At 38.8% G+C, this 23,412-nt stretch overlaps 1 long non-coding RNA gene across 3 annotated transcripts in view; it reads left to right on the top strand.

Annotated features, from left to right (window-relative positions):
* The window catches only part of LOC111773604 (uncharacterized), a 196,070-nt gene that overhangs the window by 103,803 nt on the left and 68,855 nt on the right, over window positions 1-23,412 (top strand). For all 3 annotated transcript variants that reach the window (XR_002808244.2, XR_011438848.1, XR_011438847.1), the window contains exon 3: window positions 6,375-6,523. This is a non-coding gene — a long non-coding RNA (uncharacterized lncRNA). The remainder of the gene's footprint in view (window positions 1-6,374; window positions 6,524-23,412) is intronic.

Below are 23,412 nucleotides of genomic sequence, written 5' to 3'. Positions count from 1 at the left end.
GTCTGTTTTTGGCCCTGTCTCAGTCATTTAAGCAAATAAAGAAAATGTCTCTGTTCTCTTCTTCCCTTTTAAAATTGTTTGAATAGACTAATAAGTGAGACTGTCCATATAGGGTGCTTTGTGTCTAGGCTATGAAGATAAATGTGAGAAACAGTACAGCTCAGTGTTTTAATGCTAGGCTTTGGAATCAGACAGACCTGTGTTGACCTCTGCTTACTGCTGTATGACCTTGGGCAAGCTACTGAACCTCACTAAATTTTGGGTCTCCAACTGTAAAATGGGATGATAATAGTACCTAACTCATAAGATAGTTGGAAAGATTAAATGAGATGAAGCATATGAAGTGCTTAAGTGGTGCTAAGAATGTAGTAAGCATTGACCATATGTTAGTTTAAAAATAAGAAGCTACCACTGGGGGATATTTTTCCCTCTAATGGCAGACTAGATAACTTGGACCAGCCGTCCTAGTGATAATAACTAGGATACCTTTAAAAAGTTGCTTGAATACATCAGAGAGCAAACATAGTAGTGAAGAATTATGAGGATAATATCTGGAAGAAATAAAATCAGAAAGCCTGACCTTTGGGGTCCTTTTTCCTCTAGGGGTTTCTTCCAATTCTGGACAGATTGCTGAGAACGCGAGAAGCTGAGCAGAATTGTTGCCAGCCTCATGGAGTTAGGAGAATAAAAATTGAAGTTCAAGGAGTTCCAAAAGGAAAGGCTTTCTGTTAGAAACTAGGAGGAAGGGTCAACTAGAAACAGGTCTTTGTAGTGTTGGAAGCCTACTTTCAAATCATCTCAATTACAAGCTTTTATTGAGGTGAACTAGCATTGATAGCGTCCCTAGTTGCCTATAACAGTGTAAATACCCTCCGAGGGAATAAAATAGCATCCTGGGCTTCACATTATTTCTATAATTTTGCATATACAATGTCTGGCACTGAAATAAAAAATAACTAGACCTCTCTTCCTTTTCTGATAATTTAGTTCATAATCCATTAGGTAGGGCCTAGCAAAGTAGGTGTTTTTGAAGGTGATGGGGCATAGCTTTAGCATTGACTGATGGAGACTGAGCAGGATGATGAAGGCATCTACGAAGTCAGGGAGAATGATGAAGATGATGGGAGATTGTTTTCATGTAGAAGGAATTTATCCAATAAGTAAACATATTGAAGATGATAGGAACCAGGTTTATTCTGTCAGAGAAAAGAATTAAAAATATGCAAAGAAAGAAAACTAGAATAAATCCTCTGGTGCTGGATTAGAAGGGAGGTTTTCAGTGTGAACTTGTGTTTTCCAATATATGCAGACTGATACAGAAATATAGTTATAAATGTGAATGGACACACACACACACACACATTCCCCAGTTCTTTACAGTGAGAAGGGCTAGGAACAAGACATCACAATGATATTGAGTACACCTAGCACCCAGGTCTTGTTTTCTTTTTTTGATGTTTGTCTGTTTTTTTAAGGAAGATTAGCCCTGAGCAAACTGCTGCCAATCCTCCTCTTTTCGCTGAAGAAGACTGACCCTGAGCTAACATCCATGCCCATCTTCCTCTACTTTATGTGTGGGACGCCTGCCACAGCATGGCTTGCCAAGCGGTGCCATGTCTGCACCCGGGATCCAAACTGGCGAACCCCGGGCTGCCAAAGCAGAACGTGTGCACTTAACCGCCGTGTCACCGGGCTGGCCCCCAGGTCTTGTTTTCTAAATTCCATTTTCCACTAAAAGGAACCAGAGTTCCTTGGAAAAAATGGTTAATTCCAGGCTTATTCAGAGAAAGTATAAGCTGAGCCTGGAATATCTTCTTGGACCACAAAGTAAAGAAGTGCTCAAATAATGAAAGGCCATGTCAAAAAACACAGAAAGTGTATTAGTTTTCTATTGCTATGTGAGAAATTACCACAAACTTAGAAGCTTAAAACAATACATATTTATTATCTCATAGTTTCTATGGGATATTGTCCAGGGACTATTTATCTGTGTTCTCTGCTCAAGGTCTTACAAGGCTGCAATCGAGGTGTCATCTGGCCTATGTTCTCATCTGGAAGTTTGACTGGGGAAAGATCCACTCCCAAGTTTCCACGGGTTGTTGGTAGAATTCATTTCTTTGCAGCTGCTGGACTGAAGCTTCAGTTTCTAGCTTGTCACCAACATTAGCTCCTAGAGGCGTCCTGTTGTTCCTTGATATGTGAACCACTTACATCAAGATAACTTACTTCTTCAAGACAGATGGAGCATGAGAATCATCTACTGGGAGGCCAACATAAACTTGCCACCAAAACCTGATGGCGACATTACAAGAAAGAAAATTTACAGACCAATCTCACTCATGTCTTAGAGATAAAAATCCTAAACGAAGTGCTAGGTATACAGAATCCAAGAGTCTATGAAAAGGATAATACATCATGACCAAATTATATTTATAGAATTATAAGATTTATTTAACATTCACCATATTACTGATGTCATTCACCATATTAATAGAATAAAAGGCTAAAAACCCCCCACATGATTATCTCTGTAATGTGTAGAAAATCTCTTGATAATATCTAACATCCATTCAGGATAAATACTCCTAGAAATTGAAAGAAACTGTCCTAATTTGGTAAAAGGCTATCTGCAAAGGAACCTGTTGCAAACATCACAATTAATGGTGAAATGTTGAAATTGTTTTCTGTGAGATTGCAAAGAAGGCAAGTATACTCTCCACTACTACTGAACATAAGGTATTCCTAACCAGTTCAACAAAGCAGGAAAACCAAATAAAAAATATACAATTGAAAAGGAAGAAACAAAACTCATTATTCTTAAGACAATATGATTGTTTATATAGAAGGTAAAAAAAATTATAGATAAATTATTACAAATAATAAGTGAGCTTAGCAAGGTCATTGGATACAAAGTAAATTTTTAAAATTAATTGATTTGGGGCCAGCCCTGTGGTCAAGTGGTTAAGTTCACATGCTCTGCTTCAGTGGACCAGAGTTTCACCAGTTCAGATCCTGGGTCCGGACCTAGCACCACTCATCAGGCCATGCTGAGGTGGCATCCCACACAGCACGACTAGAAGGACCTGCAACTAGGATATACAGCTATGTGCTGGGGGGCTTTAGGGAAAAGAAGAAGAGGAAGAAGGGGATGGGGAGGAGAAGGGGAAAGAGGAGGAGGGGAAGAAGAAGAGAAGAAGAGAAGAAGAGAAGATTGGCAACAGATGTTAGCCCAGGTGCCAATCTTTAAAAGAAAACTTAATTGACTTTTATATTCTGGCAACCAACGAAAAATGGAAATTTAAAAATTTCTATGCACAATAGCAAAGACAAAAAATTGATATCACCACTTTAGAAGACTTTTAAACATTATCTGCTAATGTTGAGTATAGGTATACACCATGACCTTGCAATTCCACTCCTAGATATATACAAAACAGAATGCATGCACATGTCTACCATGAAACGTTTATGAATGTTCATTAGCAGCACTCTTCATAGTAGCCAAAAATTAGAAACAATCCAAATGTCCATCATTAGTAGAAAGAATAAAAAAATTTGCTGTATTCACACAGTGGAATATGACATAGCAATGAAAATGAAAAAAATGCAGCTACATGAAACAGCATGGATGAATCTTATATCCATAATATTGAGTGAAAAACCCTGTCACAAAATAGTATAGACTCTGTGTTTCCACTTACGTAAAGTTTCAAACCTGGAAAAACTAAACCACAGTGCTAGTATTTAGGATAGTGGTTACCTTAGAGGAGGAAAGAGGGGGTGGTGATTGGGAGAGAGCACAAGATGGGTTTCCGGGAAGATCATGATATTCTATTTCCTGAACAGAATGTTAATTACATGGTTTTTAATTTTGTGATGATTCTTTGAGGTCTACATTTATATTTTCCTCACTATCATATGTAAATTATACTTTAATTAAAAACAAAAACACTAGCAACAGAGGTAGATTCTCCCAAAGTCTAATTCTAAGTAACTTATAAAATTATGCCATAAGGACATAGAACGTACTCTACAGTTTCTAGACATTTTCTTCATTCGTGTCAAGGGATGGACTGAGCCTCAGATAGAACCTAGTTAATGAATATTAATACTGCTTCACCACCACTATCTAACCTTTATATTTTTGGATGTGCTGAATTTCTTCCTAACTAGTACTGCCTAATTCTTCATAAGCAAAGCATAAAAGATAGAGACTTAGAGAAATCTGAAAATGACCCATCCAGACACAGATTTCCTGGAGTAAGGCAAGGAAAATGGAGCAGTGAAACTTGAGTTTTATTATCATATTGATCGCTTCCTTCCTGTTTGACTTTGGGGAATAACACGTCTTGGAGCTAAGAATAATATTTATCTACTTCAGAGTGGAGTAGTATGTGCTAACTCTTGAAAGAATGTAATATTTTTAAGGAAAGATGATAAAGATGCTTACAACCCAAATCTCTGTATATGTTTTGTCCACATTCACTATCAAATGAAAAACTTTCTGAAATTCTCTCTTTCAATTATTGTTTTTCCTTTCTTCAAAGTGAACCCATGGGATGATGCCAAACATACACATGCTACAATGTCCCACATTTCTTTTTTAGGCATTTTATTTTCCCCAAACCTGCTTCCTTTGTTGTAATCAGTCAGATCTCCCAGGTGACACCAATGGTTCAGGTCAATGAACGTTTCAGTTATGTAAGATGAATAAATTGTCGAGATCTGCTGTATAACATTGTGCTTATAGTTAACAATATTGTACTGTGCACTTAAAAATTTGTTAACGGGGTAGATCTCATGTTAAGTGTTCTTGCCAAAAAGAAAAAATTATTTAATATAATAAAACCACATATTGACCATTTACTGTATTCCAGAAATCTTGCTTCAACCTCTATGGGACGGCCTGTGTCCTATTCATAGGCCCAGATATTAGACTTTCTTCCATAGGAATTTCCTGATGACTACAATGCCAAAGCTTATTTCGGGATTTTGCTTCACTTTATGGAGAACTCTAGAGTGAATGTTTTCACTCAAGTTTCAAACAAATTGGAACAATGTTGTATTCTATATGTATGCATTTTGACTTTCATCTCCCACAAAGGGGGTTGGAAGAGCAGGGTCAATAGGAAACATGAGAAACAAAAGTGGAAAGAGCATGACTTTTGTATAGTTTAGTCAGTAAAATGTAATTGAAGCCAAACTAATGAATACATCAAGTTATACAAACGAGGCATCCATCATTGCACCATAGGGTACGTATAATAAGGCACAAAAGAAATAGCTTCCTAATTTACTGGATTAGGGATAATTGGACTGGATGCCTCTTCACATAAGTAATCTCCTTGTATGGCATGAAAGTACTTCTGGAAGTTTCTAGATTCTGTAAGTAATAGAAGTGAAAAGGAAACAGGAAAACAGGATATGCTTGATTCCTTCGGAAAACATTTTAGCATAATTGAGTGTATAGCTTTGCAAGCACTGAATAATGTACATCAGTGATTGGACTATTTTTATAATCTGATTAAGGCTATGAATTTCTACAAATGATTATGAAACATCCTTGCTAATATCCAGATATGACACAGCAAGTACAAGTGGTCAGATTAAAGTTTTGAATATAAAGCCACGTTAGGCTAAATGTCCCCAACAACACAGAGTCAGTAGTAAAACCCCACCACAGCCTGCTACAAGCCTGATGGCAGAAATGGCTTTTCCATTTCATTTCCTGATCTCACAATGCTGAGTTATATAACATGTTTAAAATGAATGACTTTGTCTTCTTGATGAGTTTCCCAGCCTTCACTTTTAAAGAGGAAATGGAAAAGACTGTGGTTCCCGCATAAAAAAGTTTACATGTGTAAGCTTCTCACATGCCTCATTTTTATTTAATCCAAAATAAACTTTGACCCTCTGATATGTAGGTGGCCCCTTGGGGAAAGACTGCTGGACCAAACCAGAACATAACTGTGGCATGTAAGTGAATGCCCTTGGTCAGCCCCTTTCAAAACCACAGTATCCCTACCCCTTCTGCACAGGGCAGGTCAAAAACACTTATCAGAAGAATCAAAACCCTTCCACTTTGTTTGGATCCCTTAATGGGGAAAAACTATGCAAAATAACTTATCCAGACTCTATTCATAAACAATTTGTTACTGCTTTTTAAAAGGCCTGCAGTGTTTTGACATTTCAGTTACACAGTCCAAAATAATTTCAGAGGGCAATGAATTTGAACGCCTTTCCATCTAGCTTTGTCTAACTTTAGCTTCCTTTAGGGTATATGCATGGGCTTATTAAGCTGTGGGTTCCACGGAAGTCCAAGAGTTATGTTCCATGTCAATCACTGATCCTACCATTTAACATCTGTGTTTTAGGCAGTGAGTCACTCGCAGCACATGTCCTGGGAGATCTTGGACCGGACTGAATTTGAACTCCTGGCCCAGCTCCTGACGCTGTCATCAAGTCGCAGTTCCCAGCTCTGCCAGTTTGCAGCCTCTACCTCAGCATCCAAATCTGTAGAAAGGTACCCATTTTCTTCCACAGAGAAAACATCCAAACGTGTCATTGTGCTGAGACATCATTAGAGATGATAGTGTCTTTAAAGGAAATTAGCCGATCAATCAAGCAAAGCTATTGCTAATTTTCTTTTTCTTTCCTCACCTCCACCCTCCTCTTCTTTCCTAAATTCCTCAAAAGCAATACCTTTCCAAAGCAAAAAGGGCCAAGGACAGGGCCTGGTCGAGAAACTCCAGGCTTGACTTTAGCGTTCTCCAGAAGGCTCGGGGGACCTCCAAAGTAGCCAGAGTGGCTTGAGATTTTACTTTGTTTTATAATTGCAATTATAACGAAGATAGTAATAATTACACCTACTATTTGTTGAAATGGGTACTAATATCATTCCTACTTGACAAGTAAAGAAATAGAAGTTTAGTAAATTCATCCACTTGAGCAAAGTGGATTCTTAACCATAAAGTTATATCATCTTATATTTTCTTTTTTCTTCTTTACTTTTATTTCTTGCCTTGTTCTAAACAGAGGGTTTGAGGTAGAGATGTTATTTCAGTATACCAGTAGCAAGATATTGATTAAAGTAGTATTTTCCCCTGTCTACCCATCATAAACACTTATGAGAATATTATTAATAGCTTTAGATTATCATTACCAGATTATTGGGTCGAATAAGTTGTAGCAAGGAAAACAGAGGAGAAATGGTCAGAACCGTAGCTCTAGTCCTAGCTCTGTCACTTCTTTCCTCGTTGCCTGACCTTGGGAGAACCACGTGACCTATCTGAGCCTTAATTTTGTTATCTGTAAGATGGATGATCACATCTGTCCTGACCGCATTATGGATAATTGGAATATGTTATACACTCCAAAGTGCTACAGAGGTGTCAGTAGACTTATCACTATGTGTACGGTTCTAGATGCTGGGAAATCCCAGGAGGTCTTGCTCCCACCTTGAAAGGGTCAGCAGTTCCTGGTGGAGGACTGAACATGGCGCATATTCTAAGTTACATATGCTGAAGATTCAGCTCATCAGACAGTGTGAGCGTGGCATGGGAGTGTGGTTTCCCATGGTTGAATTGGCATTTTCTCAACTCATTGTCTGGGGGGTAGTGAGCCCTAGGATAGAAATGATGCTTTGTTTAACTGTATCCCCAGCACCTGGCACAGTGCAGTAGGTGTTCAGTAGGCATTAGTTAAATTAAACACACTAGACAAATGAAATCTGATCATAGATCCAGAGGTGAAAATTAACTTTCTTCCCAAACTCGTGAGTGAGGAGCCTGCTCATTCACTCCCACAGAAATATTAAACTTGGCAAATTAGCAGAGTTTTGAAGATTTGGGATTTTATTCCTGACCACTCTGTTGCTTTCTCTCTAATTTGGGCCAGCTCCATGCCAGAACAAGTCTGATACTTTAGCTTAAGCAAATATCAAAAATAAAGAAAGCAACTGTGACAACACAGTTTCTAATGAGTGTAACAGCAAGGCAGAAAAGAAAGCAGAGTAGCTTTAAGCTGTACAAGAAGAAGAAAGAGTGATTGTGAGAAATCCTGGGAAACTGTCAAACCCATGGCTTCTGTGAGAGCCAGAATTCTCCTTGCGAAAATAATGACAAGTGACACCCGAGCTGCCTTTTTACAGCTTTCTATACAAGAGGCATTTGTGCCGCTGAAACACAGGCCAGGCAGTGCAAGAGGAGGCAGGCTAGGAAGTCATGGATGGCCAACATGGAGGCGGAGTCCAGAGGCAAGAGGGCTGTGTGGCGCAGTTTACTGTAATGCTTCAAGGTGGGATTGTCTCAGTTCACAGTCTCCTGTGAAGGGGTTCATCTCTACCCCATACAGGCACTCTGGGGTTTGAAAACTTCACTCCATCCCCTAAGTACCCTGTGAATGGTCCAGGAAGCCTTTCAGATGAAGTGATCATGGAACAGTCCTTTGGAACTCCAGGACCAAACCAGCCTTTATCTAGATCATGTTCCCCTTCCAAACTGAGCTTGGGTTGGTCATTGGGTGTGGTGAGGTGGGAAGGGGTGGGGGAAAGGAGAGGTGGAAGGACTGGTCATGTCTGATAAATCATTTATGTCATGTTTGACATTTGGTTAGACTCCAGAAAATCCTACCCAGGATAGAGAGTTTAACAGACTCCAAATGTCACTATGTTCTCTCTTCCAAGGACATGCCCCATATTCAACAGCTCTGAGACACAGGAAAACTAGAAACAAAATGCAGGCAAGCAGAGAGAAAGCAAACACCTATTCTCTCCCTGGAATATAATGATTCTACAGCATTTTTAACCTACGGATAGCTCTCTATGTAGCACACCTTATATGCGTGCTACACGTATGAAGGAAATCTATACTCATATTTAGAGTCAAAGCTATCACTCAGCTTAAAATTATTTCAATAAATTCATTTAGTCAATGAACAAATATCAACAAGAGGATGATTTATACTTTCTTACTCATAGAGGGCCTAAAACACCTTCTCTTCCAACCTCTTCCAACCTATGAGATAGATTCTATTGTCCTCCCCCACTTTAAAGACGAAGGAACTGAGGCTTAGTGAGCCTAAGGAATGTGACTAGAGAATCAGAATTAGGAACTGTGGGCTTCAAGAGCACACTCTCCTAACAACTCTACAGCATGGCTGTTGAAGCCTGAGAAACTTGACTTACACGTTTTACAAATGTGGAAACTGAGACTCAGGAGTTGTCCAAGTTGAAAACCAGAATTCAAGGTACCGAGGTTCAAACGTATGTCTTTCTGATTCCTGAACTGATGCTCTTTCTACTGCATCACGCTGAATTACCAAGCTTCAGGGTAGAAATAAGGAGAGTTTTAACTTCTAAAGCTGCCCTCTAACAGCCAATATAATTTGAGTCGACATATGCAAATTAGGCACTACTGTTATGTAAATATCCTCTTCCGCCATTCCTAACAATTTCTTTCCCAGCTGGCTGTTGCCCTTGAGGAAATCCTGGTTAACAGCAGTGCCATAAATTGGATGTTTGTTTCTCATCTCCTCAAACTTCAAGTATTCACCAATGACTAAGGTGTGTGAGGGAGTTCTGAGGACAAACACTCCTTCCTAAGAAAGGCCTTAGTGGTCTTTTTTTCCAGACAGTCAGAAAAAAAACATCTGGCAGTTTCTTGCCCATCTCTCTTTCTAATAGCCTCAGAGCCATAGTCAACTGGCTGGTATGTGAAGTGTGAATGGCTTTTATCACAGGGAGACACGACCTTGGCAAACAAATTGGAAAGGCAGATAAAAAAAGACATACTTTCTCATTTCCACTGTTGGGCTCACTCAGAATAGTAGATTTTCATCCTGAAGCCTGAGTCCTTGGAAGTGGTAGCAGACATTAAGTCTGGGTCAATAACTCCCTATAGATATCAATAGAAGCTTTCTTTCAGTTGAGAAAGCTTTGCTCTATCACCATTGGGTGGTAGTCTCTTTTGTACACCATTACATGGAGAAGAGTCGATTGTGGGGAATAGAGGAGTATGAGTGAGATACAGTTCATGTAGCCACGTGTCTCCATCCCAGTAGAATATTATTAACATAGAACTAGGTTCCATCACAGAGGAGATAGTTTCTTTCCTCTCATCTCTGGCGTGATTACTGTGGTTGCCCACATGAGGGTTCTTATGGGTTGAATTGTGTCCCTCCAGAAAAAATATGTTGAAGTGCTAACTCCCAGTACCTCAGAATGTGACCCTATTCGGAAATAAGGTCATTAGAGATGTAATTAGTTAAGATGAGGCCATACTTGAGAAGGGTGGGCCCCAATCCAATATGACTGGTGTCCTTATAAGAAGATGGTCATGTGAAGACAGAGACACACAGGGAGAATGCCACGTGACAATAAAGGCAGATATTGGAATTAAGCAGCTGCAAACCAAAGAATGCAAAAAATGCCAGCAAACCACCAGAAGCTAGGAAGAGGCTAGAAAGGATTCCCCTACAGGTTTCAGAGGGAACATGGACCTACCCACAACCTGATTTTGGAAATCCTTGCCTCCAGAACTTTGAGACTACAAATTTCTGTTGTTTAAAGCCACTCAGTTTATGGTTCTTTGTTATGGTAGCCCTAGGAAACTAATGCAAGTGTTCCGTCAGAGGCAATGGGTTCAGCTCGGTGGTATTGTGTTTTCTTGAGGCTATCGCTCTTGTTTTAATGGCATACACCCCGTATAGACTATAGCCATGGTAGAAGTCTTGAAGTGTCAGCATCATAAAAGGAGGAGGGTTGTAGGGAGCTGGATCATCCCTGGGCTTCAACCAGAAATCTCCTTTCTCGTTCCTCACTCTCCTCGCCCTCCAAGGACCCCAGAAAAACAGAGTTCCACGTGAGATAGTCTCACTATTCATTTTACTAAATCCCTACATATCACAGTTGAGATTCTAAAACTGTCAATTCTAGGTTACCTACCAGGTGTGTTTACTCCTGTTTATAATGTTTAACCTTTGAGCTGTTGATAACCAGCTCTACAAGGGGGAAGGCAGTCCCATCCTAGCTTTTAAGATTGTTTTCTATGTGTATGTTAGTGATCATACCAGATATCATGAAAATTTTCAAAGAGGGAGAAGGAGGAGAGATTTATATTGTAGGAATGTGAACAACCTTAACTGAAATAGTAGGTGCCACCAAGGCATTTCACAGGTCTTACCTGTTACTAGTCACTTTGAGGTTCTGAAGCAACCTGAAAAAACCCTCCAGTTGACAAGAAGCAAGAACCCAAGAAGGGATGTAGAAGTGTATGGGGCTAATGCAAGCTTCAGACATCTGGAGATGGATATGCTTTCCCTCTTTTTCTTAGGTCAATGTTAATTCAAGTTGCAGGACCTACAGTAAGAGAGCAGAATGCTGCCCTGGGCTTCTCTTAATCTTTTTAAACTATAAGATGCTCACAGCAAGTATTTTTGTGTGTTGTTTGTTTTTTTGTTTGTTTTTCTGAGGAAGATTAGCCCTGAGCTAACATCTGTGCCAGTCTTCCTCCACTTTATATGTGGGTTGCTGCCACAGCATGGCTGACGAGTGGTGTACGTCCATGCCTGGGATTGGATCCTGCGAACTCAAGCTGCCAAAGTGGAGCGTGCCAAACTTAGCCACTACAGTGCAGGGTCAGCCCCCCGTTTTGTTTTGTTCTTACCGTTTCAGCTGGCTTTGATTTGAGTTCACATTTAGCAAGTTCAACTGCTGGGCCAGCTGGTTCCTCTAATCTGCAATATTTCTAACTCTAAATTGCCAACAATGTTTTTTGGAGTTTTCTGACTCTTCTTAGCTGTGAAGGAAAAACCTCAGTCCAGTCTACCTCCTGTGTCTTTCTCCTTTACCTTCACACAAAACACTTCCCTTCTGACACTTCTGGTCACCAAATGCGTGGAGGTTTTTTCCGTATCAAGCAATTCTCCACAATACTTGCTGATGGTGTCCTACAATTTAACTAAATTCTAACACTATCTACCTGGAGAGAGTGTGAGATCCCACAGGTTAAGGGCTCAGTCCCACAAGACTGTTCCCACCCCACTTCAGATGCCAATTGCAAGTAGTAGGTCCCCAGGTTACCCACAACTTCTGTCTAACTTGGCTACACATCAGAGGTTCCCATGACCCCCTCCTCATGTTTTGTTTTGGTTTTGGTTTTTTTTTTAAGATTTTATTTTTCTGGGGCCTGCCCGGTGGTGCAGCAGTTAAGTGCACACATTCTGCTTTGGCGGACCCGAGTTTGCCGGTTCGGATGCCAGGTGCAGACATGGCACCGCGTGGCAAGCCATGCTGTAGTAGGCGCCCCACATGTAAAGTAGAGGAAGATGGGCACAGATGTTAGCTCAGGGTCAGTCTTCCTCAGAAAAAAGAGGAGGATTGGCAGATGTTAGCTCAGGGCTAATCTTCCTCAAAAAAAGAAAGAAAAGATTTTATTTTTCCTTTTTCTCCCCAAAGCCCCCCACTACATAGTTGTATATTTTAGTTGTGGGTCCTTCTAGTTGTGGCATGTGGGATGCCCCCCCAGCATGGCCTGATGAGCAGTGTCATGTCCACACCCAGGATCCAAACCAGCAAAACCCCGGGCCGCCCAAGGGGAGTGGGTGAACATAACCACTTGGCCACGGGGCTGGCCTCCCCTCCTCGTGTTTGATTAATTTCCTAGAAATGGCTCACAAAACTCAGGGAAACACCTAATTATGTTTATCAGTTTATTAAGGGATATGATAAAGGATACAGATGAACAACCAGGTGAAGAGATACATAGGGCAAGGTCTGAGAGAGTCCTGAGCACTGGAGCTTCTGTCTCTGTGGAGTTGGAGTATGTCATCTTCCTGGTGTGGATGTGTTCGCCAACCTGGAAGCTCTCCAAACCCCATATTTTTGGGATTCGTATGGAGGTGATATTATTTAGGAATGATGTATTATTAACTGGATTTTCAGCCCTTCTCTCTTCTCAAGAGAATGGAGGATGGAGCTAAAAATTCCAAGCTTTTAATCATGGCTTGGTCTTTTTGAGGACCAGCCCTCACCCAGGAGCCATCCAGGAACCCATCCAGAGTCACCTCCTTAGGACAAAAGACATCCTGTCACTCAGGAAATTACAGAGGTTTCGGGAGCACTTTGTCAGGAACTGGGCTCAAAGACCAAATATTAAAACCAAGATGCTCCAGTGCTCTTATCACTTAGGAAATTACAATGATTTCAGGAGCTCTGTGCCAGGAACTGAGGGTAGATGCCGATGTATATTTTCTATTATCTCACGTCAGCTGAAGTCATTTTTTTGCAGGGTCACTCTGAGATCATTGACCAAAGAAGTGAAGTGTTTAACACTGACCCACACATTTTATGACATCGTCAAAGCCATCCTTCATACTCCATTGACCTCAGTTTCCATTTAAAACCAGTTCAGTTAGATAAATACCCCAAAGCTTAGACTCATACAGAGAGATGAGATATTAAGTTATTTTTTTTTGTTGGAAAGCTTTTTATTAATAGGCTATAGTCCTTTTTTCATTTCTGTAAAATATTACTGTTTGCATTCTTTAGGTCCCTCATTTGTTCTTTTGCTTGATTTTACTTATCCTTTTTTTTTCGTTCAGATAACACTGGTTTATAACATTACATAAATCTCAGGTGTATATCATTATATTTTGATTTCTGTGCAGACTACATCACGTTCACCACCCAAAGACTAATTACCATCCATCACTGTACACATGTGCTCACTGCCCTTTCGCCCTCCTCCCTCCCCATTCCCTTGTGGTAACCACCAATCTAATATCTGTATCTATGTGTATGTTTGTTATTATTGTTTTTATTTTCTATTTACGACTGAGATCATACAGTATTTCACATTCTCGTCAGACTTATTACACTCAGCATTATACCCTCAAGGTCCCTCCATGTTGTTGCAATGGCAAGGTTTCATCTTTTTTTATGGCTGAGTAGTATTCCATTGTGTAGAAATACCAAATTTTCTTTATCTATTTGTCCCTTGATGGGCATTTAGATTGCTTCCAACTCTTGGCTATTGTGAATAATGCAGCAAGGAACATAGGGGTGCATATGTCTTTAAGCATTCATGTTTTCATGATCTTTGGATAAATACTAGCAGTGAAATAGGTGGATCATATGGTCACTCTATTCTTAATTTTTTGAGGAATCTCCACATTGTTTTCGATAGTGGCTGTACCACTTTGCACTCCCACCAGCAGTGTATGAGAGTTCCCTTGTTGCCACATCCTTTCCACACTTGTTTCCTTTCTTGTTAATTATAGCCATTCTGATGGGAGTGAAGTGATATCTCACTGTAGTTTTGATTTGCATTTCTCTGCTAGTTAATGATGGTGAACATCCTTTCCTGTGCCTTTGGCCATCTGTATATCTTCTTTGGAAAAAAGTCTGATCAGATCTTTTGCCCATTTTTTAATTGGGTTGTTTTTTATTGTTGAGATGCATGTGTTCTTAATATATTCTGGATATTAACCCCTTATCTGATATATGGTTTGCAAATATCTTCTCCCAATTGTTAGGTTGTCTTTTCATTTTGTTGATGGTTTCCTTTGTTGTGCAGAAGGCTTTTAGCTTGATGTAGTCCCATTTGTTTAGTTTTTCTTTTTTTTCCCTTGCCAGGTCAGACATGGCATTTGTAAATATGCTGCTAAGCTCGATATTGAGGAGCCTATGTTTTCTTCTAGGAATTTTAGGGTTTCAGGTCTTACATTCAAGTCTTTAATCCATTTTGAGTTAATTTTTGTACATGGTGTAAGATAATGGTCTATTTTCATTCTTTTGCATGTGGCTGACCAGTTTTTCCAACACCACTTGTTGAAGAGGCTTTCTTTTCTCCATTGTATGTTCTTGGCTCCCTTGTCGAAAATTAGCTGTCCATAGACATATGGGTTTATTTCTGGGCTCTCAATTCTGTTCCATTTATCTGTGTGTCTGTTTTTGTGCCAGTGCTATGCTGTTTTGGTTACTATAGATTTGTAGTATACTTTGAAATCAGGGAGTATGATACCTCCAACTTTGTTCTTTTTACTCAGCGTTTTTTTAGGTATTCAGGGTCTTTTGTTGTTCCATATAAATTTTAGGATTCTTTCTTCTATTTCTGTGAAGAATGTCATTAGAATTTTAATAGGGATTGCATTGAATCTGTAGATTGCTTTAGGAGGTATGCACATTTTAACTATGTTAATTCTTCCAATCCGAGAGCATGGAATATCCTTCCATTTCTTTGTGTCTTCTTCAATTTCTTTCAACAAGGTTTTATAGCTTTCAGTGTACAGGTCTTTCACTATTTGGTTAAATTTATTCCTAGGTATTTTATTCTTTTTATTGCAAGGGTAAATGGGATTGTATTCTTAGTTTCTCTTTCTGCTACTTCATTGTTAGTGTATAGAAAAGCAACTGATTTTCGTATGTTGATTTTGTATCCTGCAACTTTACTGGATTCATTTATTATTTCTAAAAGTTTTTGGTGGATTCTTTAGGGTTTATATATATAAAATCATGTCATCTGCAAAGAGAGAAAGTTTCACTTCTTCCTTTCCAATTTGGACCCCTTTTATTTCTTTTTCTTACCTGATTGCTCTGGCTAGGACTTCCAATACTATGTTAAATAAGAGTGGTGACGGTGGGCATCCTTGTCTGCTTCCTGTTCTTAAAGGGATGGCTTTCAGTTTTTCCCTGCTCAATAGGATGTTGACTGTGGGTTTGTCATATATGGCCTTTACTATGTTGAGGTACTTTCCTTCAATACCCATTTTATTCAGAGTTTTTATCATAAATGGGTGCTGTATCTTGTCAAATGCTTCCTCTGCATCTGTTGAGATGATTGCGTGATTTTTATTCTTCATTTTGTTAGTATGGTGTATCATGTTGATTGATTTGCAGATGTTGAATCAGCCCTGTATTCCTGGAATAAAACCCATGGAGTGTATGATTGTTTTTAACGTATTATTGTATTTGATTTGCTATTATTTTGCTGAGGATTTTTGCATTGATGTTCATCAGTGATATTAGCCTGTAATGTTCTTTTTTGTGTTGTCCTTGTCTGGTTTGCTATCAGAGTAATGTTGGCCTTGTAGAATGAGTTAGAAAGATTCTCCTCCTATTCAATTTTTTGGAAGAGTTTGAGAAGGATAGGTATTAAGTCTTTGAATGTTTGGTAGAATTCACCAGAGAAGCCATCTGGCCCTGGACTTTTATTTTTTGGGAGGCTTTTGATTACTATTTCGATCCCCTTACTGGTGATTGGTCTATTCAAATTCTCTATTTCTTCATGATTCAGTTTTGGAAAGTTGTATGAGTATAAGAATTTATCCATTTCTTCTAGATTATCCAGTTTGTTGGCATATAGCTTTTCACAGTATTCTCTTATAATCTTTTGTATTTCTGAGATGTCCATTGTAATTTCAACTCTTTCATTTCTGATTTTACTAATTTGAAAATTTTCTCTTTTTTCTTGGTGAATCTAGCTAAAAGTTTGTCAATTTTCTTCATTTTTTCAAAGAACCAGCTTTTCACTTCATTGATTTTTTTCTATTGATGTTTTAGTCACTATTTCATTTATTTCTACTCTGATTTTTACTATTTCCTTTCTTCTACCGATTTTGGGCTTTGCTCGTTTTTCTTTTTCTATTTCCTTTAGGTGCACTGTTAGATTGTTTATTTGAGATTTTTCTTGTTTGTTGAGGTAGGCCTGTAGGCTATAAGCTTCCCTCTTAGTACTGCTGTGGCTTTTTCTGTATCCCATAAATTTTAGCATGTCATATTTTCATTTTCATTTGTCTCCATGTATTTTTCTGACTTCTCCTTTGATTTCTTCATTGACCCAATAATTGTTCAGTAGCATTTTGTTTAATCTGTGGTTTTTCCAGTTTTCTTCCCATAGTTGATTTCTTGTTTCATACATTTGTGGTTAGAAAAGATGCTTGGCATTATTTCAATCATCTTAAATTTATTGACACTTGTTTAGTGGCCCAATATGTGATCTATCTTGGAGAATGTCCCATGTGCATTTGAAAAGAATGTGTATTCTGGGTTTTTGGATGGAATGTTCTGTATATATCTACTAAGTCCATCTGGTCTAATGTGTTATTTAAGGCCAATGTTTCCTTATTGATCTTCTGTTTGGATGATCTATTCATTAGTGTAAGTGGAGTGTTAAAGTCCCCTACTATTATTGTGTTGCTATCTATTTCTCCTTTTATGTCTGTTAATAATTGCTTTATATATTTAGGTGCTCCTATGCTTGTGCATAGATATAAACAAGTGTTATATCCTTTTGTTGGGTTGCTCCCTTTATCATTGTGTAGTGCCTTCTTTTGTCTCTTGTTACAGTTCTTGTTTTAAAATGCTTGTTGTCTGATATAAGTATTGCTACCCCAGCTTTCTTTTCTTTGTTATTTTCTTGGAGTATTTTTTTCTATCCCTTCACTTTCAGCTCATGAGTGATTTTGGGCCTGAAGTGTCTCTTGTGTGCAGCATATGTGTGGGTCTTGATTTTTCATTCAATAAGACACCTTGTCTTTTGGTTGTAGCATTTAGTCCATTGAAATTTAAAGTAGCTATTGGTAAGTATTGCTTATTGCCATTTTGTTACATTTTTTCGGGATGTTTTAGTAGTTCTTCTCTGTTCCTGTCTTCTTATCTTGCTCTCTTTGCTTGTAGTTTGATGGCTTTCTTTAGTATTATGTTTGGGTTCCTTTCTCTTGACTTCTTCTATACATATTACAGGTTTCTGGTTTCTGATTATCATGAGGTTCATATATAATAGTCTATGTAAATAGCAATCTGCATTAACTTGGTGGTCTCTTAAATTTGATCTCTTGCTAAAAGCTCTACTCTTTTACTCCTTTCCTCCCATGTTTTATGATTTTGATATCCTATTTACCTCTTTTGTGTGTGTGGGTATCCATTACCTCTTATCATGGAAATAGATAAGTTTAGTGCTTTTGTCTTTTGACCTTCATATTAGCTTCATACATTCTTGATCTGCTACCTTTACTGTATATTTGCCTTTACCAGTGATTTTATTTTAGTTTTTTAAATCATTTTCTTATTCCTTCTTGTGGACTCTTCTTCTCCACTTAAATAAGTCCCTTTAACATTTCTTGCAAGGCTGGTTTATTGGTGATAAACTCCTTTAGTTTTTGCTTGTCTGAGAAACTCTTTATCTCTCCTTCTATTCTGAATGATGACCTTGCTGGGTAGAGTATTCTTGGCTGTAGGCTTTTTCTTTTCAGCACTTTAAATATATTGTGCCACTCCCGTCTAGCCTGTAAGGTTTCTGAGTCAGCTGATAGCCTTATGGGGGTATTTCTTTGTTATAGCTTTTATATTAATATTTATACTGTTGATTGATCAGTTAAACTGACTATGTGCTAGATACTGTTCTAGATGATATGGATATAGCAGTGAATAAGGCAGAGAAGTCCCTGAGGTTTTCAGAGTTTATAGGCTGAGGCAAATTGTTATAAATTGTTAAATCTAAATAGAATTGTAAACCACCAGCAGTGGTTCTCAATCTTGGCTATACTTTAGAATCCCCTGGAAAGCTTTAAAAAAAATCCCAATGCCAAGATTTCTGGTGCCACACATGATAGAGGAGCTTGCACTGGTGTAATTCTTCCATTGAAAATAACCTTAAAAGCTAAACAAAGTACACAAAACAACTGTGTGAAGTCACTGGAGAGCAACCAACTCTGGTAGGACTTCAGGGACTCTGATGCCTGAGAGAAGGGAAGCTAGGCCTGTATTCATGCTGGCTTTTTTCCTTGAAAGGAAAATCTCAGAGAGGTGAGAACTGCAGGAAAGCACATCTAAAAGTCTTGTGCAATTTCCCCTCAAAGTATTGGATAACTGCTAAGCTCTGCATGTACAGGGCAAGGCTCCAAGAAACTCAGCAACCAGGAGATGAAGGCTGAATTGCTGAGCAGAAACTTCAGCAGCCACACAGTGCTGGTGAGAGGGAGGTTGGAATTCTCCACCAAGATGCTGAGACTGAGGTAAACACTTTGGAGTTTCTTAAGCCACAGAAGGGCTACACTTCATCGGTAAAGGATATACCCAGGAGTGACAGCAAAACTGAAATAGACCAGCCCTAACAAAGCCTAAAACCAGAGATTCTGTAATTTTAATATATAATGTCTGACACTTAGTAAAAAAAAAGAAAAGGCAACACAATTATGAAAAATCAAAAGAAAACAAAAGAAAATAAAAACAAATCTATAGGTGATTCACCTATTGTAAAATACCTTTCTAATATCTCTATTATCTTATAATTAATATGTTCAAGATATTAAAGATAGAGAAGAATCAAATGGAATCTCTAGAACTGAAAGATACTATAACTGATATTAAAAATTCAATACAAGATTTAATAGTAGATTAGATATAGGTGAAAAGAGAATTAAGGAACTGAAAAATAGGTCAGTGTAAAATATCAAGATTAAAACTCAGAAAAATATCCTGATGCCCAACTACATCAGAATTTTGGGGACTGGCACACAGACATCAGCATTTGTTTTTAGGCTTCCTTATGAATCCAATGCACCACCTAGTCAAGAATCTCTGTACAAGAGCATTTTAAACAGGGAGGTGATATGCTTTGGATTTATGTTTTTGAGTGACCACTGCGTCCAGTGAGGAGGATGAATTGAAGGAGATGGTGTAGAAGCAGGGGTGTCAGGTTGGGTGATTTAGCTGTTGATTGCTGTGGTCTAGAGAGGAGATGATGGTGGCTTTGTAGGTGTAGAGGGCATATCTCAGGGCATATCTTATGGTACAAAATAAGATCCAAGGTATGCAAGAGTGAGACACTATCGGACTTGCTGTCGGATCAATGGGAGGTGGGGGTGAAAAAGAGGATTTCTTGTATAACTAAGTGATTCTCATCCAGGAGCAATTTTACCTCCCAGGGGACACATGGCAAAATCTGGAGACATGTTGATAAACCTCCTACAGTGCATTCAGACAATCCTGACAACAAAGAATTATCTGGTCCAAAGTGTCAATAGTGCTGCTGCTGAAAGACCCTGGTTTAACCTCTTAAAAAGGTATGCCTTGCCCCCATAAATGGGCTCTTCCTTTTTGTATATCTGTATTTTCAACTAAATTGTAAAATTCTAGAGACCAGAGACCATATCTTTTACTTCTTTATCTTCACCTGTACTGCCTCATACATTTTTTAAAAATTAATAGGCTTTATTATTTTACAGAAGTTTTAGGTTTACAGAAAAATTGAGTGGAAAGTAAAGAGAGTTCCCATACACCTCCTTTTCCCCCTACATACAATTTCTCCTATTATTAACATCTTGCATTAGTGATACATTTGTTACAATTGATTAACTAATATTAATACATTATTATTAACTGAAGCCCACAGTTTATATTACATTTTTATGCAAATAATACCTCTCAATAAATAATCAGTTACTGACTAATCCAATAATTTGTCAAGGAACATTATAATAAAAAGAGAGAAAGAAGGGAACTACCAATTATTGAACACCTATTATACACCAAGTACCATGCAAGTCAATTCATTTATATATAATTATGTATATAATTCATATATATACTTCATATATATTTATATGTAATATTATTATTATAAGTAATAATATCAATAAATGTAGGTTGGGTATTGTAAGCTCAACCTTAAAGATGAGGAATTTAAGACTCAGAAGTTTTACATTATTTGCACAAAGTCACATAGCTATTAAGTGGAACTATTAAGCTATGTAGTTCAAACACAACATCAGGGCCCACATTCATAAGTTACACCAAATACTCCTTTTTTCCTTACATTTTCTGTTTTAAAATGTCTTCACCTGCTTCTGGTGAACAGTCCCAAGGAGTGAGTAGTCCCATAAGTCCTTTTCCAGCCTCATCTCTCAACTCTACCACTGGAGGTCCATGTGGTTCCACTCTGTGCCAAGTGGCTGCCCCACCCCTGATACTTTTAAGCCAGGCTAACACACCCACACGAAACCATAAAATCAAACTGCAAATACTAGCAGATGTTCAACAGTCTCTCAGCTCCCACTGTCACCTCCCTTTTGATCTTGGTCTAATTGTGCCTGCTCTCCTCAATCCAGTGTTGAACTATTGGCTCTCTCTGTACTTGCCCTGTACCCCAGATTATGACTCTGACTCACATGTCCTTGGAGGCTTTCTTCTCTGGGTTTCCCCGTGTGTTTTCTGGCTTAGTTTGAATCCTCCACCTTGGCATCTCTCCTTGTCTCAGATGTGTCAGGGAAAGACATTTTTATTTCCTCTCAGACCTAGGTCTGGTCTGGAATCTCAGCCCAGGGCAAGCTTTGACTCTCAGAACATTATAGATGTTAAGATTGGATGAGGGTGACTTATCAGATGAAACGTGGGAGGAGGCTGGAAGGCCTGCTCTAGACCAGAAATAGTTCGTAAACATTCTCTCTGCCCTCGGCCTCAGGAACCTCAAGAGGTGCTGAAATTTAGAGACAGCCCACAGCAGAGCTCCAGTGCTCCAATTTGAACGGACTGCCTGGGTAGTACCATATTCCCACCCACCTCTTCGCTTCTTTGCTTTTGTATGTATTTGTCTTCTCCCTCTAAATTATAAATTCCAATGGGGGCAAGAGTCATTTTCATTCCTAACCGTGGTTTCCTTTCTTTAGAATTCCAAGATCTTTTGAACTTCCGTAAAGCACATTGTTCTCTTCTGTTTCTTTTGAATGATATTGAAAACCCCAATTCTTTTCCTCTCTCTCCGACATCATTTCACTATAAATTGATTCACCATCATTGTCAAAAGCACAATTGAATACTCTACAGGAACTTCAGCATAGGGTCCCAGGGATAGATCTTGTTTTTCTTCCCTTTCTTAAGCTTCTCTCTTGCCCTTTTAGTAACCCTGGAGAAATGAAATTTATCTAACAGAAAATTTCTCCTCATCAATGATAGCTTTTGCTTTGGCGTCGTCTCAGCAGAGCCAGCAGTGCTTTGCATTTTCCTTCTCTCCATCCCTTTCTCTCTCCTTCTCACCCTTCCTTCAACTTTCCTTCTCTTCTCTCCTTTCCTGTAGCTGCTGATGTCCCCTTACATATGACTAATTTCAGGAGAATGGTGGGGGAAAAAATCTAAATGCTAAGGAAAGACTTCTGTTCTTGAATCTTCAGTTTCCATTTATTCTAGACATTTTGATTCTTTTTCTCCCAAGTCTGTCTACTCACTTTGTGCTATTTGGGACAGCTCTTATCCTTGGGGGAAAATGCAATAGGAAGGAGGGAAAACAGAATTTTCTGTTTAGTGAAATAGGATAAGAAGGTAAAATTTGGTTAGTCGGGCTGCTGAATTAAACACCAGACTTTGGACGGAACATGTTCTCTTAAAAAAATTGTTAAATATACCAGAAATAAAAGTGTATAAAATATAATATACAATTTTGAAAGTGATGTGTAACCAGAAAACACATTCCTCTCTTTAAATGATGCTCAGGGCAAAAGCTTTACAGTCATCCTTGGCTCTCATACCCACATCCACTCACTCTGTCAGCAAATCCAGTTACCTCTACTTTCAAAAGCGGAGAAATGGATCCCTTCTCTCTACCCCAATTGTGCCATCAAGATTCAAGCCACTCTCATTTCTTGCCTGATTACTATAAGAGAAGAACTCCCTTCTTCTTCGGCACCCTCTACAATCTACACTCAACACAACAGCCAGAATTGTCCTTTTAAATGACTAAGTCAGAACGTGCTGCTTTTCTGCTCAAAACTTACAATGGCTCCCCATGTCGCCTAGCACAGGCTTGGCAAACAGCAGCCCGCAGGTCAATCCACTCACCATCTATTTTTGTAACATTTTATTGGAGCACAACCATGTCCATTCATAACATATTACCCATGGCTGCTTTCCTGTTACAACAGCAGAGTTGAGTATTTGCAATGGAGACCCTATGGCCCATAAACCCTAAAATATTTACAATCTTGCCCTTTACAGAAAAAGTTTGCCAATGCCTGACCCAGCATATAATGCCCTATATTGTAAGGCCCTACTGACACCTCTACCTCTCTCACCATATTTCTTATTCTTTTTCAGCTGCAGTGCCCTTCCCATTTCTCCCCAAAGACACTAAGCACACTGCCATCTTCAGACCATTGCATCTTTGCTTAAAATACTACTCCCCTAGATATCTATGTGGCTACTCCCTTATTCCCTTCAAGTCTTGGCTCAAATTCACCTTCTCAGTGAAGCCTACCCTTATCATCCTATTTAATGCCGCAACCCATAAATCCACTCTCATCTGCCTTAACTTGCTCACCTTCTTATTTTTTTCATAGAACTTATCACCTTCTAACACAATAATAATTTGTTACATTTGTTGTTTACTTTTTTGTCTTTCCTTGTAGAACATATTCTCCATGAGG

Source organism: Equus caballus, chromosome 5 (assembly GCF_041296265.1).
Source record: "Equus caballus isolate H_3958 breed thoroughbred chromosome 5, TB-T2T, whole genome shotgun sequence".
NCBI lineage: Eukaryota > Metazoa > Chordata > Mammalia > Perissodactyla > Equidae > Equus > Equus caballus.
This window is presented reverse-complemented; position numbering and strand designations above follow the sequence as displayed.